Source organism: Rhipicephalus sanguineus, chromosome 7 (genome assembly GCF_013339695.2).
Source record: "Rhipicephalus sanguineus isolate Rsan-2018 chromosome 7, BIME_Rsan_1.4, whole genome shotgun sequence".
Classification (NCBI taxonomy): domain Eukaryota; kingdom Metazoa; phylum Arthropoda; class Arachnida; order Ixodida; family Ixodidae; genus Rhipicephalus; species Rhipicephalus sanguineus.
The window spans coordinates 123,208,136-123,223,941 of record NC_051182.1 but is presented as its reverse complement, the minus strand read 5'-3'; the positions used below and the strand labels follow the sequence as shown (position 1 = coordinate 123,223,941).

The following is a 15,806-nucleotide window of genomic DNA, read 5'->3' as shown; positions in this document are numbered from 1 at the left end:
TGCGTAGACTGAAGGATGAAGAGATTAGTGCAGCAAGAACGGCACCGATAAGGGCGCGCAGTCCGAAGTTATTCAGCCTAGAACACTCAAAATACAATAAAATGGAGGCCTACGCTCAACTTGATTTTCGCGGGGTCACCTGACCACGTTTCATTCGCCCTGTGACGTCTGATGGCGCTCCAATAAAATTAACTGAAAGATCCTACATACGGGAAGCTTGCATACAATGTTGCCCGTTCTTTCCAACGTATTGAGGACGCCGTTGCGATAGTAACAAACAATGTGGTGCATGAAGAGTGAACTGCACGTGCGAAACGAGGCAGATCGCGAACGCCTCTATCATGTTTTGAAGCTTTAGTCATCTTTCGTGTTGCCACGGAGTCTATATCAACGCTCTGACATTTTTTCCCTTTCATTTTGTTCCAGCAACGGCGCCTGGAGCGTCCCCAGCGCGTTTCCTCCAGCGCCGTCGCGTACGGCGCATTCTTTGCAGGGCGCTGCAGCTTTAAAACTGAAAAAGTCTAACATCGTTCGTCTATTTGGTGTCCAGCGAAGAAAAGCATCCTAAAGAAAAACTAAACCCAATAATAACCCCATTTGCGATGCAACGCCGTGATTACTTCTAACGTTACATTTATCCAATCATAGGCCTGCGCTCATCTTCGCCATTTCCGCCCGCAATAGTTCTGGCGATCGCCACTACGCGATGATGCGGTCAGCAGCGTTCTAGGCTGTTCAAACAAAGCGTGCCAGCGCGTGAGCGGGGAACGCGGTGTTAGAGCAAGGTGAGGCAGGCGCGCGTCGCAGAGTGATTTTTGGTTTGGATTACCGTGATGCTATGAGCGAGGCCGACGCTTTTACGACGCTTGGGCTAAGATCGCCACCTCGCGGTGTGTCAAGTCATTGACAAAATTGAACTTCTATTGAAAACGCGCCGAATGGCACGGACGTGTACGGGTTGCAGGTGGTAATCGCGGAGGCCACAGTAATGACAAATTATTTTACCGCTCCCAGAGGCCAACACCACCCCGCTGACCGGTAGAGTGGTAGATATAAAAGGCGCGTTTGTAAAGCCTGTGGAGTCTGTGACCTGGCGCAGTGGATAGCGTGCCCGGCATCTGTTGTTACGGACAGAGTGGTCGTGTGTTCGATACCCATTGACGGAACTTTTTTTTTTGCCATCTGATCGTGTAAATTTTTTCCACGTCATTTCCGTGACGGTAATACGTCACTGAAGTCTAGGTGGACCCCGGCATAAAACACTTTCGTGTTAGAAAAAACCAAATAAGGAAAAATATTCAGGATGGGACGGGGTTCAAACCTGGGCCCTTTGATGGGGGTTCCCTTTGCATGGGAGCCCAGTATTCTGCCTCAGACCAATGCCTGTGCTTGAAACTTCTTTGCAGAAAGACCCTATACACGCTTCATGTCGGGAAGGAATCACATTGACGTATGTAATATAGCGCGGTAGAAGAATAAAATAACAACCAGGTGACATACAATGCGAACTTCGCAACGAGTGGGATGTTGAATGCTTTCAGTCCAATACAATCGGATCTGCCATAATTCTTCATCGTCATCAGACGCAGCATCAACAAAGGGCACATAATGCCTTAGAGGTGTTTAGCAGGTACCGCGGTTCTCAGCATAATGACGAAAAATGGCATAGTGGTTACTTTACTTCACAAAATATCACACCATCTCCGCTAAAAGAGACCATGAGGCGATGCGAAGCAGCGTTTGGGCATGTCGAGCCCGCGTTTCAGAGGGGAAGCGGAGAGGGGGAGGGGAAGTGTAGAGGGAGAAAGTGGGAAAGGGTAAGAGGAGAGAGGGAGAGGGGAAGGAGAGAGGAGGTGTGTGGAGAGGGTTCGCGCATGCGCAGTAAGGGTGGTCACGCCGCACAGCACCACCACCACTACCACCACCGGATTGAACTCCGCCATAAGATCCTTCGCATCGGTAAATTATCATGATATATAGCGTAGTGGGTTCCTCGCAAGTGCACGTATATTCGTTGCCAAGGAAGCCCATAAGGCCCCCATGATTCAATTTCTGAGGGTCTCAATAAAGTCATTTCCCTCTCTCTCTCTCTCTCTTTCTCACGTTAACGTATGCTATATAGCGTGGTGGGAGAGTGAAATAACGACGGGGCGTCACACAATGCGAATTACGTAGCTAGTGGGTCGTTTAAAGCTTCCAACCATTTAAAAAGGTCTCAACCATAATTCTTCATCATCATCATCCGTCGTAACGACAAAATGCAAATAATGCCTTACTGATGTGCAGCTGGTACCTCGCTTCTCCGCAGAATTACGAATAATGGCGTAGGGGGTGTTTCCCAATTTCACAAAAATTATGATTTAAGGCGTACTGGGTACCTTGCTAGTGTACTTGTGTTAGTAGCCTCAAGAGAGTTTGTAACGGGCTCTAGGAATTCCGCTGTTCCAGCTTTTGCTGTGACTGTGCTGCGCTTTCCAGGCAGGCCTTTTTTCTTTCTTGCTGCGCTACTCAGTAATTATTGCTTACGAAACTGATTAGCCGTTTCTGTTTCCCATCTCAGCAATATCAACAACGTGCATATTTTTTCGAGTATTGAATGCCTTACAACACCAAGAATACATTTGGTAAAAAGAACATTGTTTCCAAGGGTAAGAAAATTTAGAGTACTTTTTGTCCGAACGTGACAAACGTCATGCAACTTGAAGGGGAAGTTCGCGAAAACAAATTTTCCTGTTTCCAAACATCTCAACAACATATGCTTGAAAGGCAATTGCCTCTTAAACTTGGCCTACATTGTTTTTCAATACGGCTCAATTATCGAACTCACTTCCTGCGACACCAGGCCTGCCAGATTCTAGAGAAGAACGTTCGTAAGCTGTCTTCCGTAAGTACCGATATGCCACTTGCACAACGTTTCGGTCTCTTGCTACAGAAACACGTTAAAGAAATGCTCTGTGTAACAAGCCTACGGGCCTAATAGACTTGGTGATATAAGCTAGCCGTGCAAGCATAACCTATGTGAACAGAGTTCTGTCTTGTGCGGAAAAGAAGAGATCTGATTTCGTTTTCTAACGCCCATTCTGTCAAACACTGGGCACATCGCATTCCATAACAAGAGATGTTGTTTCTTTCGGGCTGTATCTGTTTCGTCGACAGCACGTAATCAAACGGGAAGTGATTCGACATGCGGAACCTTTGTGCTGTTACGTCTGAAGAACTGTTGTTTTCTCTTTCTTATATGGTGATTTTGGACACAAATCTGTATTCAAGCTTTCATATAATGCCACCGATCTCAAGTCACTCCAAGACGCATTTTGATCCGCTTTTGCAAACAACATGTTGTCCATGGTCGCGCTTGTCGCCCCGCGTAACACTTTTCGTAAGGCACGTGTTTTTCGACCTTGCCTCACTTACATAGGAGGCATGGCTTTCGTATGCAAATCTCAAAGTGCAGCGCCGCTTTTCTGCAAGCAGAAACATCTCTAATCCACACCAGGCCTAGTGCGTATGTTGTTCCGCACCAGGAGTAGTGAGTGGCATAGTGTGAGCCGCAGTGTAACACCAGGCATAGTAAGTATGCTGTTTTCGGTCTGCGCAGTGTCCGCCTCGGTGGTACAGTGTTCAGTTGCTGACCCAAACGTCGCGGGTTCGATCCCGGCCGCGGTGGTCGCATTTCGGTGGAGGCGATATGCTAGAAGCCCGTGTACTCTACAGTGCACGTTAAAGAACACCAAACGGTTGAAATTTCCGGAGCCCTACATTAAGGCGTACCTCACAATCATATGATGAATATAGCACATAAAAACCCGCATATTATTCTTACTTTTTGCTAGTACATTGCACATATGCTTGCTTGCTTTCGCAGGTACCCTGTCATCATTCATAGCGTTACGAATGCTTCAGCGTACGGTATTTAAGTATAAGTCCACTCCGCCTACATTGTATCTGAATGCTGCGCAGTGACGGACGTCAGCTGAATACCCAAAAAGGCGTCAAATACTCCCGAATTCATGGGAATGAAAACTGCAACAACATTTACCGAAGGTTAACGAACACTTGAATCACGCACCCCTGTCGCGACAAGCAAAATATGCCTCAGTGACGCGTCTAAGGCTAAAGCCACAAGGTGAACGACGTGCAAAGCACTTTATGTACAAGCGATGTAGGCACGAGGTTCCATCAATTCGGATGGAGTTCCTGATCGCGTTACTGTCTTTCTCTTATGAACACTAATGCGTTCAACTTTGAAGGCACTATTTTATAAAAGTGCACGCACGTACACTTCACGAGGGGTTCATCATACTTCCTCACATGCTGTACTGTAAGTGTAGCAGTCGTCGTAGGTGGTACTTGGCAGACGTGATGGCGCACCTGTGGATTGCTAATGGATGACTGAAATTGTTTTCAGCATTGAATACTACCTTCCTTCTTGCCGTCTAAGAAGGTGGAATGGAAGTTCAACGTCTTCGTCGTTCTGAAAGTTCAGTGTGAAAGTAACGTAAATTTCTGAATTCATTTGTTTCGAAGGGCTCTTGCCACGTCAGCGGATGTTTTTTTTTTTCGGTAATGTCATCCCATTCACATCTGCCTTTTTTGCCATGCCTGCCAGTACTATCTCATGTACAATTACTCCATAAGTGTTCTGTCTCAGTTACAGGACTGAGATAGCACAAATACAGTCTTGCATTATTTAGCCCTTTCAGTCGCTGGTTCGAATTTCGAGGGAACGGGATTGAAATGGAAAACGGAAGTGGATACCATGCCGGAAGTGTGCAACCATCGCTCATTTTCTTTGATTCATGCGGACTTTATTGCCTTTCTTGTTTATTTCGGTCGCAAGTGGAACATCGCGCACTGAACATCGTACATAAACACGGAATGTGTGTTCTCAGGAAAAAAAAAAGAGTCCCTTGACTGTTTTTTGCGAATGCTTACTTGCCACGTAAATGCTTCTTTAAAGAGACACGTGAACTCTCTTTGGATATTATTATTCTTTCGTCGGGGAGTATTGGGATTTAAAAGGGAGATAATGTGTCTCCCTAAAGGGAGTCATTTATGTGGGAAGCCAGGATTTACCGAAAGGTGTAACACATACTCTTTTCTTTTTTGCTTAAAGTGTGGGTGGAAGCGGTATAGAATCCACTTGTCTTCAGTAAAGGATAAGGAACTGACCTAGTCATTGCAACACGTATTCGCTAAAACAAGATTTGCCGATTCGCAGCAGATGCACGAGAAAGCACGTCATTGTTACGCTTTCGTACTCAATTGAGAAGTGTGGTGGAAGAGTGGGGCTGCTGACCTTGACCTCCACAGCAATCAGATTGCCTGACATCACCTACGAAGCTCTCGAAACTGTCCCGAGCGGTGCAGTCATTATTAACGCGATAGCGTTATAGAGGCCGTGTAGCGGAAATTCCGGTATCGGCGTCGCTGTAGGCTACCTTCTCCGTGAGTGAAAGATCACGGTGAATGCAAAGAACAGAAATCAGGAGTTCGAACAGGAATCGCACTCAGGCATTCTGTGTGGCAGTCAAGTTTTCCACCACAGAACCACGCCAGTGCTTTAAACTGCTTCGGCAAACTAAACCCTATACGGGCGTCATCTAAGGCGAAAAACATGGTGGACCTTTAAGCTCCTGGGGGGCCTACTGCGAGTACAGTTGTGAAGGCCTACTATGCCATTTTAGATCATATTTGCGAAGTATCACTGATATACACCGTGTGTCCGTATCACTGATATGCACCATCTGTAGGCATATACGCAGCTGAAGATTGTGCTGATGCTGTGGTTGGTAATGATCAGTTATCGCTGAGCACTTTGTAATGGGTTGACAGCTTTCAACCACCAACTCGTTACGCGATTCACATAGTGTGAGTGTCGATGTGTTTCTACGCTTCTGCCACAATGTATTACATCTGTTAATGCGACTTGTCGTCCAACTAGACGTCCGTAAAAGGTTTTATTTTTTTCCACGACTTAGTTTAAAGAAATGGCGTGGCTCTGTGGTAGAACGCCTTGCTGCCACGCAGAATGCTGGGTTCGATTCGTACTCGAAACTCTGATTTTTATTCTTTGCATACATCATATCCTTTCGTTGACGGACAACGCCGCCGATACCGGAATTTCTACGACACGGGCCCTTTAACGCTATCGCTTAAGAGTCTCGTCCGGCCTTTTCACTCCTTCTGTTTCCTTCCTGACGTTTGACTTCAGTACGTACTATTTTTATACAATTAAAAAAAAACGTGAGTTACAAGAATAGCAGGCCGTCTTTACTGTCCCGAAATATCTCCAGACGTTCGTGGGTGTGTTCCAATACTCACCGTAGACGGCCGGGTAGACAGCTAACCGGACAGCGGCCATCGTAAGTCCCATTCCAATACTCACGTAGCCGGCAAAATAGAGAGCGTAGAGAAGGCAGCATTGGAGACAAATACGATGCAGGCTATTTTGCTGCCCAAACAAAATAGCGGCAGCGCGAAATGCTCGGACACCCCGGATCTTGCCGGTACACTCGTCTGCACACAAGCATATGGTTCTCTACGCGCTATATATAAGCTACATTCAATTTTTCATAGAGTTGAACAAGAAACAAGTTAAACAAGTAACAATTATTTTTTTTTTGTAAGTTTTGTCTTCTGGCCACGAGGTAGCGTCACGTCGCAACGACGTCTTCTAGGCGCGTTCTACTATACGGACGATTCGGGCTCGATGCTGTCTTCTAAGCTGTCAGCGTGGAATGTCTACGATGCTGTCCAGAACTGGAACAAAACCCCGGTAGACGTAACCTGTACGAAGGCATTTCGTCGCTTTCTTATGAGCCCTTACATATTTTGTAGTCCGCCTGCAATGACTCTTAGACGCTGTTCATTCGGCTCTCGGGGCCCGCCCTTAAACGACAGTTCATCACTGAGATTTCTTCTATTATTCTTCTACAATATCACTCTAGGAAAAGAGAAAAGAGTCATTTGACTCTTTTTTCGCCGCATGCAGTATATAAGCCTCACATATACAACTCCCTTTAAAGATACTTGTAAAGATTGTAAAAGATTCTTTTGGAGAATAGCGCGTCCCACGTCTCATAAAGGGAGTTTACTCGTCTCTTTAAAGAGAGTTACATATGTGAAAATTATATGCCTAGCAAAAAAGATTAAAATGACATTAATTTTTCTTAGAGAGATGTAGAAGAGAAAGCGTGCAATAATAATTTATCTGCTAGCGGGAATAATGTAAGAATTTTGGGGGCATAATGGCGTAACGCATTCGATACAAGTACACGAGGGAACACGAGAAAGACCCACACTTGGCGCTCTGTCTGTTTCGTGTACTCTTGTGTTCTGTATCAGATGCCGTAAGCCATTAGCCTACAAGATGGTATGCCATCACGCAACCTTAATAAGTATAGGAATGATATATTTATTGTATACTCTGCCGAAATATCTGCCACTGGAACTCCATTACCATATATCAGAAATTGCAGTAATGAACTTTTCGTACAGTTTCACGCGCTTTAATCAGTAATCTAAGGCGTGATATTCATAGTAGGAAGTATATTACAGTGAGCAGCACATCGTTGAAAAAATACACGTGGTCAACATTAATCCCGAAGTAACCACCGTTCGTCGCGCCTTACTATAATATCGTAATTAGTGTTCACAAAACTTCAGAATCTAATCCCTCTACTTGCCATGAGAGCTCAGCAGGTAGGCGCTCCGTCCCGTGCCCTATCTTGTGTATGTCCTCCTTTGCGCCTTAAAAATCAATTATGAACATTCACCAACTTGCCCAACAAAAAGTTGAGCAGATAAGGTGTCCCGCTGCTGTGTTTGATGTCGGGGGTTCGATTCGCGTTCATAGGGCGCCGCGTTTTGATCGGAGTTCAATGCAAGGACACCCGTGCACAGTACGCACGGGTCGAAACGCGGCATCACATCCATTTTCTGTAACGACTTCTATGAGCAATTGCTCAAGATATGGCGTCATGTCGCTACGAATCTGGCTGTCTAAAGGCAATGCTGGCTATTATGCAAGTGTTCCAGTCAAAATTACGCCGATATGACGCAAACTACAGACGCTAGAGACAGAGATACATGCATTACGTAGTCTGAAATTTTCGAGTTTCAGTCAGTGAGCACTGTAGGTTAGGCACATGTTCATGAATTCTAAGTGGTCAAAATTAATTTAGAGTCCCTCGAAATTGTATAGTTACCGTCGTAAGCCTCCTATCGTAATACTCACAGTCGTATGGTGATTTGGCCTGTAAAACCAGTCGTAAAATACAGAATCTAATTTCCTTTTAGCGCTTGACGTCTTGGTTATTTTCGATAACAATTAACTCTAAAATTTTCCGCCGGTCATCTTCGATGGTTGCTTTTCACAGACGTCAGCTGCGACGCTGAGCAAATCGGTTGACGAGCGCGCGGATGAACGGTCGAAGTTCATGCGTGCGAACAATTAACGTACAGTATTGTAGACGCGCGTACGGCAATGCCGGCATCTGCGTCACCTATGAAGCCTCGTGTCCAACCGTTGTTGCTATCGTTGGTATATGGAATGCGCTCCCCTGTGGATACTGAACACATGTCGTGCCCACCGTGACTGAGCCATAATCACGGTAGTCTTTTGTAAACATTCTTGAGAACAGCAGCGCAGAATTGAAGAAACTTGGACAAAAGAATCCGGCGGGTCCCACGCATTGTGGGAATGAGTTTCATGCGAGGCAGACAGGAAGTAGCAGCCAATACCGGATTGCCCTCTTTGAGTCAAAGCGTTACGAGGTGGTTCGACAGCATCGTGTAAAATGAGTAGTTGCGCACATATCGCTTGCTTACCAGGCACGCCGAGTACACTGGCGTGAAAAGGGTTGCCCATGGTCGGACGTGACATCGGACTTTCATCGGCACGAGGTGCACGCTACGGAGTGGTGATGTGCATATCATATGTAGCGGTCGTAGGCATATTCGCGCTATGCTTGACTGTAGTTTGAGGAGCCGTAGATATGTGATGTTTGTCACATTGATGTTTGAGGAGTTGTAGAAATATGTTTCTTACATTGATATGAAAGCGGGTATCCGACACTGCTTTCCCACTTAGTGTTGTCCTGACATGACCCTTGTATGCAGTTATTTTCCGAACCAGAGGGAATTCGATTCAATTCAATTTTTATTCAGCATCTGACAGATGTTTTGTACACGGAATAAAAGCCTGAAAAGGCTTGACTAGATCGGTGCACCAGACTATGGCATACAGTGGTGTGAACTACAACAATAGAGGTAGAAAGCAACACATAAAGGAAAAAAAGCACAAAGGAAGTACGTAAAGACATCAATAAAGAAAAAAAAAACATATATACACATCAGAAATACAAGAACTTTTCTAGATTACACTTCTTAGTAATTGACATATTTATTATATACATATCAAAACTGCTGGAAATTCGCTAAATTTCGAATCAAAGTAACAGACATATGTAGTACATTGAACAAAAAGAAACAATCACAGTTGCACATACATATTGCGTAAATCATTCAAAGCCATTAAAGCTACGTCCGTACCATCTCTCGCAAGTTCATTTAGTAAAGTAGGTAATGTGTACCTGAACACTTGCTTTCCATAAGTCGTGCGGCATTTCGAACTTTCCATATCTCAGGAAGCACTGACGTGGCTCTGTGGTAGAATACTAGACTCTACTCGAGACGATTTCTACTCGAGTCGTGCTTTCCACCAGTCATGTGCAGTATGTGCCCCACGTGACTGGTGAAAAGGATTTCATGGCGTATGCGGCAGACAAGTCATGTTATTCCGACCATGAATTGGGCATCGTGATCGTCATACATTCATGTCCTCATAAGCCAATTTTTGTATGTACCAAGCTAAGTGAACGACGGCCAGAGCGCCAACACGTAGGCGGCCAGATAGATAGATAGATAGATAGATAGATAGATAGATAGATAGATAGATAGATAGATAGATAGATAGATAGATAGATAGATAGATAGATAGATAGATAGATAGATAGATAGATAGATAGATCGTTGCTATCTATCTAAGTGCATTTAATTCGCTAAGAAATGCTTCACACTAAAAAGTCAGTTTCACCGCAAGGGCGAAGCAATGAATGCGATAGCAAGAAACTGTAACAACGGCAGATCAAGGTCTCCCTGCGCAAATATTAGGAGAAGCGAGCGAGCTGGCCGACGAATTTTAAATGCGCCCGTTACGCTCCTCATGCCATCTGGCTGGTAATGAAGAAACGCTTATAAGCGCCTGCCGTCTCAGAGTACTGCCAGCGGTAAAGGGTGTGTATATAACGCTCGCCGTCAGCTACCTGAAGGATCTGCGTTTTGTGGCATAGTGGTTAGTGCCACGCGCTGAGGAGCGAGAGGTCTCTGGTTCGATACCACGCTTCGGAAGCATTTTTCTAAATTATTCTTCATTGGAACTTTTATATATATACACATCATTATACATATACGATGCATGACGGAGGCGACGGCAAAAACCAGCCGAGACTGTCCATATAATTGCTATCGCAATAGAAGAAAATTATACACACATGCCTTTGTCGTTTGTGTAGCTTGAAATGTCGTATTTCGTATAACATTTCAAGTTGTCGCTATCGAATTCACTGCTTCGTGCTTACTGAAAAAATGTTGCTTTTCCTGTTATCTAATGTCTTGTTCTGCACCGAAAGACGAACCAGCTAGCCCAACAGCAGATTTACTAAAGAAATTCCCTTGAGTTAGTCTTATGGGAAGCACTGTTAAGGGAATGAGTAGACGTAAATTCTGCTTGCAGCCAGCGGCGACACCACCAATTGGAGGCCTCTTATCTGTGCTTGAACAACTTGAGTGCTCATTTTGTTACCATATGTCAACTGCCGCTTTGTCGCCACTGAGAAAAGTGAACCTAGGACTCCATTCAGCAATACAAACATACAAATGATGCATATCACCCTCTGTATGCAGACGATTGACGACCGAACAATTGACATAGGTCGCCATTGGGAGCTGAATCATACTGACGATGACGTCAACGCCAGCACGTGTTCCTAGCCACGAGGTCTCGTTTGCGACGCGGAAACAGATTTCCAAACTTGTGCGTCTTAGTCTTAGGGGAACTTGTTGTAAGGGTAATGAGCAGACGTAAATTCCGCATGCGGCTGACGGCCACACCACCTGTAGAAGGCACCTTAGCTATGCTTGAAGAACTTTTATTGGACATTTCGTTTCCATCTACTGGCTTCCATTTCTTTTTCTCCACTGAAAAAATAAACCTAAGACTCCATTCAGCGACAAAAACATAGAAACAGCGCATATAAGTTTCTATAGGCAAATGACTGACGGCCGAACAATTGGAATAGGTCGCGGTGCAGATCTAAGACAGGTTTACGATGACGTCAAGGCCCGCACGTGGTCCTAATCACGAGGTCTCGTTTGTGACGCTGACGCATATTTGCAAACCATATGCGCCTGAGAATGTAGAATGATGAGCTAAAGATGAATATAGAGAGACGGGTTCTCGTTTGTTCACTTCGAATGGCGCCTAGACTTCGATGGACTGTTGTGGTGGCGGCATGCCAATACACCCACGAATCTTCTGCGCCAAGTCTTCAAAATAAATAATACCTACGTATTACGGCTGCTGCTAGAACGAAAGAAGATGACGGGATCAGGGGCCCATCGTTTAGTTTTTCAAGCGATCTTGTATTGCCTCACAAATTCACTTTGTAGAAGGGCTAGTGTAGGGGCTAGTTGGCTGTGCATAGTTGATACCTGTGACACGCTATCTGAACACGAAGAAAGGCGCACACAAAAACATCAAATCAAGAGTTGTTAGTTCGCCCTCGTGTTGTGTACTACGCGCGTGTTTCTTTTTTGTGCGCCTTTCTTCGTGTTCAGTCAGCACGTCACGATATCGCCTTGTAGGCACGGCCGAAAAAAATAAACATGGCACCCGCGAGTGTGTATAAACGTCGGTGTACACAAATTAGACTTTCAAATTTGCGCCGGTCACGTATCAATTTCGCAGTGGCAGCGCGGGACATCGAAAATCCGCTTCGTAAAAACGGTTCCCCATTTTCAGCGATGTGAACAATAGTACCTTCTTCCTATACAGCACTTGAGGCTGCTTTAGGTTTAGATTTTAATCCACAGAAGCAAGCATTCTCAGACCCTCTATCAGCCAACATATTCCAGAACTCATTTGTGGCCAAATTCTACCCGTAGTGTACGGACTAACACACCACTTCGCTTCGTATATAATGTGTGTCAATGTTCTACTGCAAATTGAACTTCTGCAAGCGAACTGTTCGTTGCCATGTTATTTTCTTTGTTTTTTTTTCAGTTTTCTATATGTTCTTCCTTTACATCTTCATCTTTGTTTTCGGGTAACCTTTCTATTTGCGCGCTGTAGAACCTATAGAAATGCAATAGCCGAGCGAATATAAACATCAACGTTTCCACTCAAGCCAGTTAGAATAGAACAGAACAGAACAATTCCAGAACAAAATGCTCAGTGTGAAAGCGAATCGACAGCGCAGTTCGCACTGCTTGGAACATCCTGTCCTCGCGTTCACGTTGCCGACCAAAAACGTGCCTGAAGGTCGCTGTTGATGACAGATGCGTTCTTATTTCTATCTAATACGAGGTAAAAGCGAAACCGATGGGGGTGTTATCTACCTGACACCCGCGTATCAAAATGACGCCCACACAACAAAAAGAGAGGTATCCGGCTGGTGGCTCTTAAGAAAACAACACTGTTGCAGAGCGGAACTGAAAACATGTGACAACAGCATGCGCTGTTTTATCAAACTCGTTGCGCGCGCGGCTTCCGTTGTTGACACCTAAGCGAACATTACAGAGAAGCAAGGTAAGTAGACTGCAATAGGTTTAAACAGGCAACAACTAGATGACAGTCTTCGCGCAACGCTTACCTCGGCCAGAGTAGCTCGATGGTTATGAGAGGTTGTCCGTGAACATAGATGGGTATAGATTATCACACGCTTGAGCTTCAAAGCGACACGTGCGTTAAGATAAACAAAAAAAAAATAACGACCGAAGTGTCAAGCCCACGGGTGCGATGTGCACATAACACCTTCTTTTTTTTTACCTCTGTGCCTTACAAGTCCATTTACCGAGCAGTTAAGAGTAGTTGGAAGCTCACTTGCGGTAAAGTATTTCTTGCGAAACTAGTCTCAAGCCAGAAATAAAACAAGACATTCAGTACGAAGCTCGGCTGCAGACGAACACGGGATCTAGGTGCACGTGTACCGTGATTTTATGGAAAGTATGAGGAGGGCTTCTAGCTTTAAAGATGTGCTCTTTGAATGCGTAGGCTTCGTAGGCACAGGCAACCGCATGCATGATACAGCCTGTAGGTTATGGATAGCTCCGGAAATGATAAAATTTTGCTCGATCAGTTTTTTTCTTTTGTGCGCCTACACGCGTTTTGCTTTTCAACGACACTCATACCGAACAAACTAATGCAATAAAGATCAAGCAGGCAGAGGCTATACTAGACATTAAGGTCACAACGTAAACAACAACAACGTAAACAACAACAACACCAACAACAGCAACAACAACAACAACAACAACAACAATGATAATATAATAACAATAATAATAATATAAAATAATATAATCATAATTATAATGGTTTATGGGGTTTACGTGCCAAAAACAAGACAGGATTATCAGGCACTCCGTAATGGAAGGCTCCGGGAATTTTGACCACCTGGTGTTTTTTAGCGTGCACTAACCTCGCACAGTACACGGGCCTCTAGCATTTTCGCCTCCATCGAAATGCGACTTCCGTGGCCGGAATCGAACCAGCGACTTTTCGGTCAGCAGCCGACCACTCTACAATCACGGCCAAGTAAAGTAACTATGCCGCGAATGATAAAGGAAATGTTTACAATAAAGCATAATCACTATTATTATACCGAGAAGCACTTACTCCCCATATATAATAAGATGAACTGGGAAAAAATATGGAGGTTGAAAATTACTTTCCGGAACTGAGAAGTGGAGTGAAGAACGTGCTTAACTCAACCGCAGCGGTGGCTACATGGTTGATCATCCGTTTCCAACGCGGTAGGTACCGGGTTCGATTCCCGGTGCCGACTGGAAACCCACCGGTTTTTCCTTGGAGGTAGACGAATACACCATCCTGGGGCTCGGTTGTTTATGGGTACTCGTTTTGAAAGGTTCTGTAAAACCCACCGCAGCCGTGGTGAAATAGTCGAGCATCCGCCGCTGCTGTGGGAGGCAGAGAACAGCTGCTTCCGGGTACCAGCCACTAAAAAAGGTACAAGCGCGCTTCCGGTATGGTGATCAGCCGAATATAGTACATAGTCGCTTGGGAGGGCACCCACCCAGTGGGAAATTGGCGGCATGCAACAGCCATACATAAAAATAGGGTCATATATATATATATATATATATATATATATATATATATATATATATATATATATATATATAATAGTAGGAAGAAGCATTCTCGCTGAAGCCACAGGAATATTTGCAAATGGAAGATGATTTTCATTCTATCCTTCTCTCATTATTGCCAAATAGGTTGTATAGGTTCTTGAAAGCGTTACCGACTATGGCCGACGCAATATTAAGAAGCACTCAATGTGCGCAACAGATACCTAGCTTACTCAAGTCTCTTCTGAAACCAGCAGCCCTTCCTTTGCAAATTTTCCAAATATCAATGAAGGAAGACATTGTTCAGCATCCGTAACAGAGGCGAATGGTTGCATATCACTACACACGTAGCAAACTTGTGGTTTTGACAGCCGTGGGTCTTTCATTTCTCCAAACGCATTTTCGAGAACGTCACTTTATTTGCTTTTCCCTCTTCTTTTTTTTTGCACTTTAAAGTGTAACGCAAGACTGCTGGACAGGCGTCCCGTAATCTTATTTTTAAAGAAAAAGAAACTTGTTATAAAGCCGCACAATTCTGTCCCTGTCATACTCCCGTTTTTGTAAGTTTCAGTTTATAACACAGCCGTCTTTATATATGTAAGCAAGTTCCACGTGACGTCCTTTCTGTTCCTCGTGATCGCAGACATGCCAGAGCCGCCTGTTATGCCCACAAAGTGTTTTCTAAGCGAAGAATCTTTCTTTTCTCCACGCATTGCGTCAATATTGCGCTGTTCGTTGCAAGGATTCTTGCATGTATGCAATGAATTTAAAACTGTAGACACGCGAGAGCAAGGTTCCGAACGAGATGGCCAGAATGGCTGGTAGCACGCATGTTGAATAGCTGCTAAACATGCACATAGATTATTCCTTACTGTAAAGCAACGGTTTGTCTACCGCTGCGCTTCAGGAGTAAAATAATATTGTCGCGTTGTATTGGTGGGGAAATACGCACCAAATCAAAGCGGAAAATTAAAGCACAATCTCTTCTCTGAGCGAACTTCTCTGAGCGAACGGCCGCTTTGTACGCGTGACTGGTGTTAAATGCCAGTATACATGCACATGCATGGTGCGCGCCTACTTTTCGGAGTGGTATCGGTAACGGCACCATATGCACACGATACTGCCCGCGTGCATGTTGTTCAGTTCGATTCCCGGCCACACCGAGTGCATTCGATGGAAGATAAACGCGAGAACAGCCGCAAAAGCAGCCGTGGAAGAGAAAGGCATGAAACCCACATAATGAATATCAGTAAAAATAATTCTGAGTGGATGCCGTGTCATAACAACGAGGCGATTACGAGGCATGCCATGGTGGAGGGCACCGGAAATTTCGACCACCTGAGGTTCTTTAGGATGCACCTAAATCTAAGTAA

The 15,806-nt window shown here is 44.7% G+C and overlaps 1 long non-coding RNA gene across 1 annotated transcript in view; it reads right to left on the bottom strand.

Moving 5' to 3' along the window:
- Positions 1 to 8,286, bottom strand: part of LOC119400885 (uncharacterized) — a 52,962-nt gene extending 44,676 nt beyond the window's left edge. Inside the window, exon 1 of the long non-coding RNA XR_005185298.1 lies at positions 8,240 to 8,286. This is a non-coding gene — a long non-coding RNA (uncharacterized LOC119400885). The remainder of the gene's footprint in view (positions 1 to 8,239) is intronic.
- Positions 8,287 to 15,806: the final 7,520 nt, after the last annotated feature.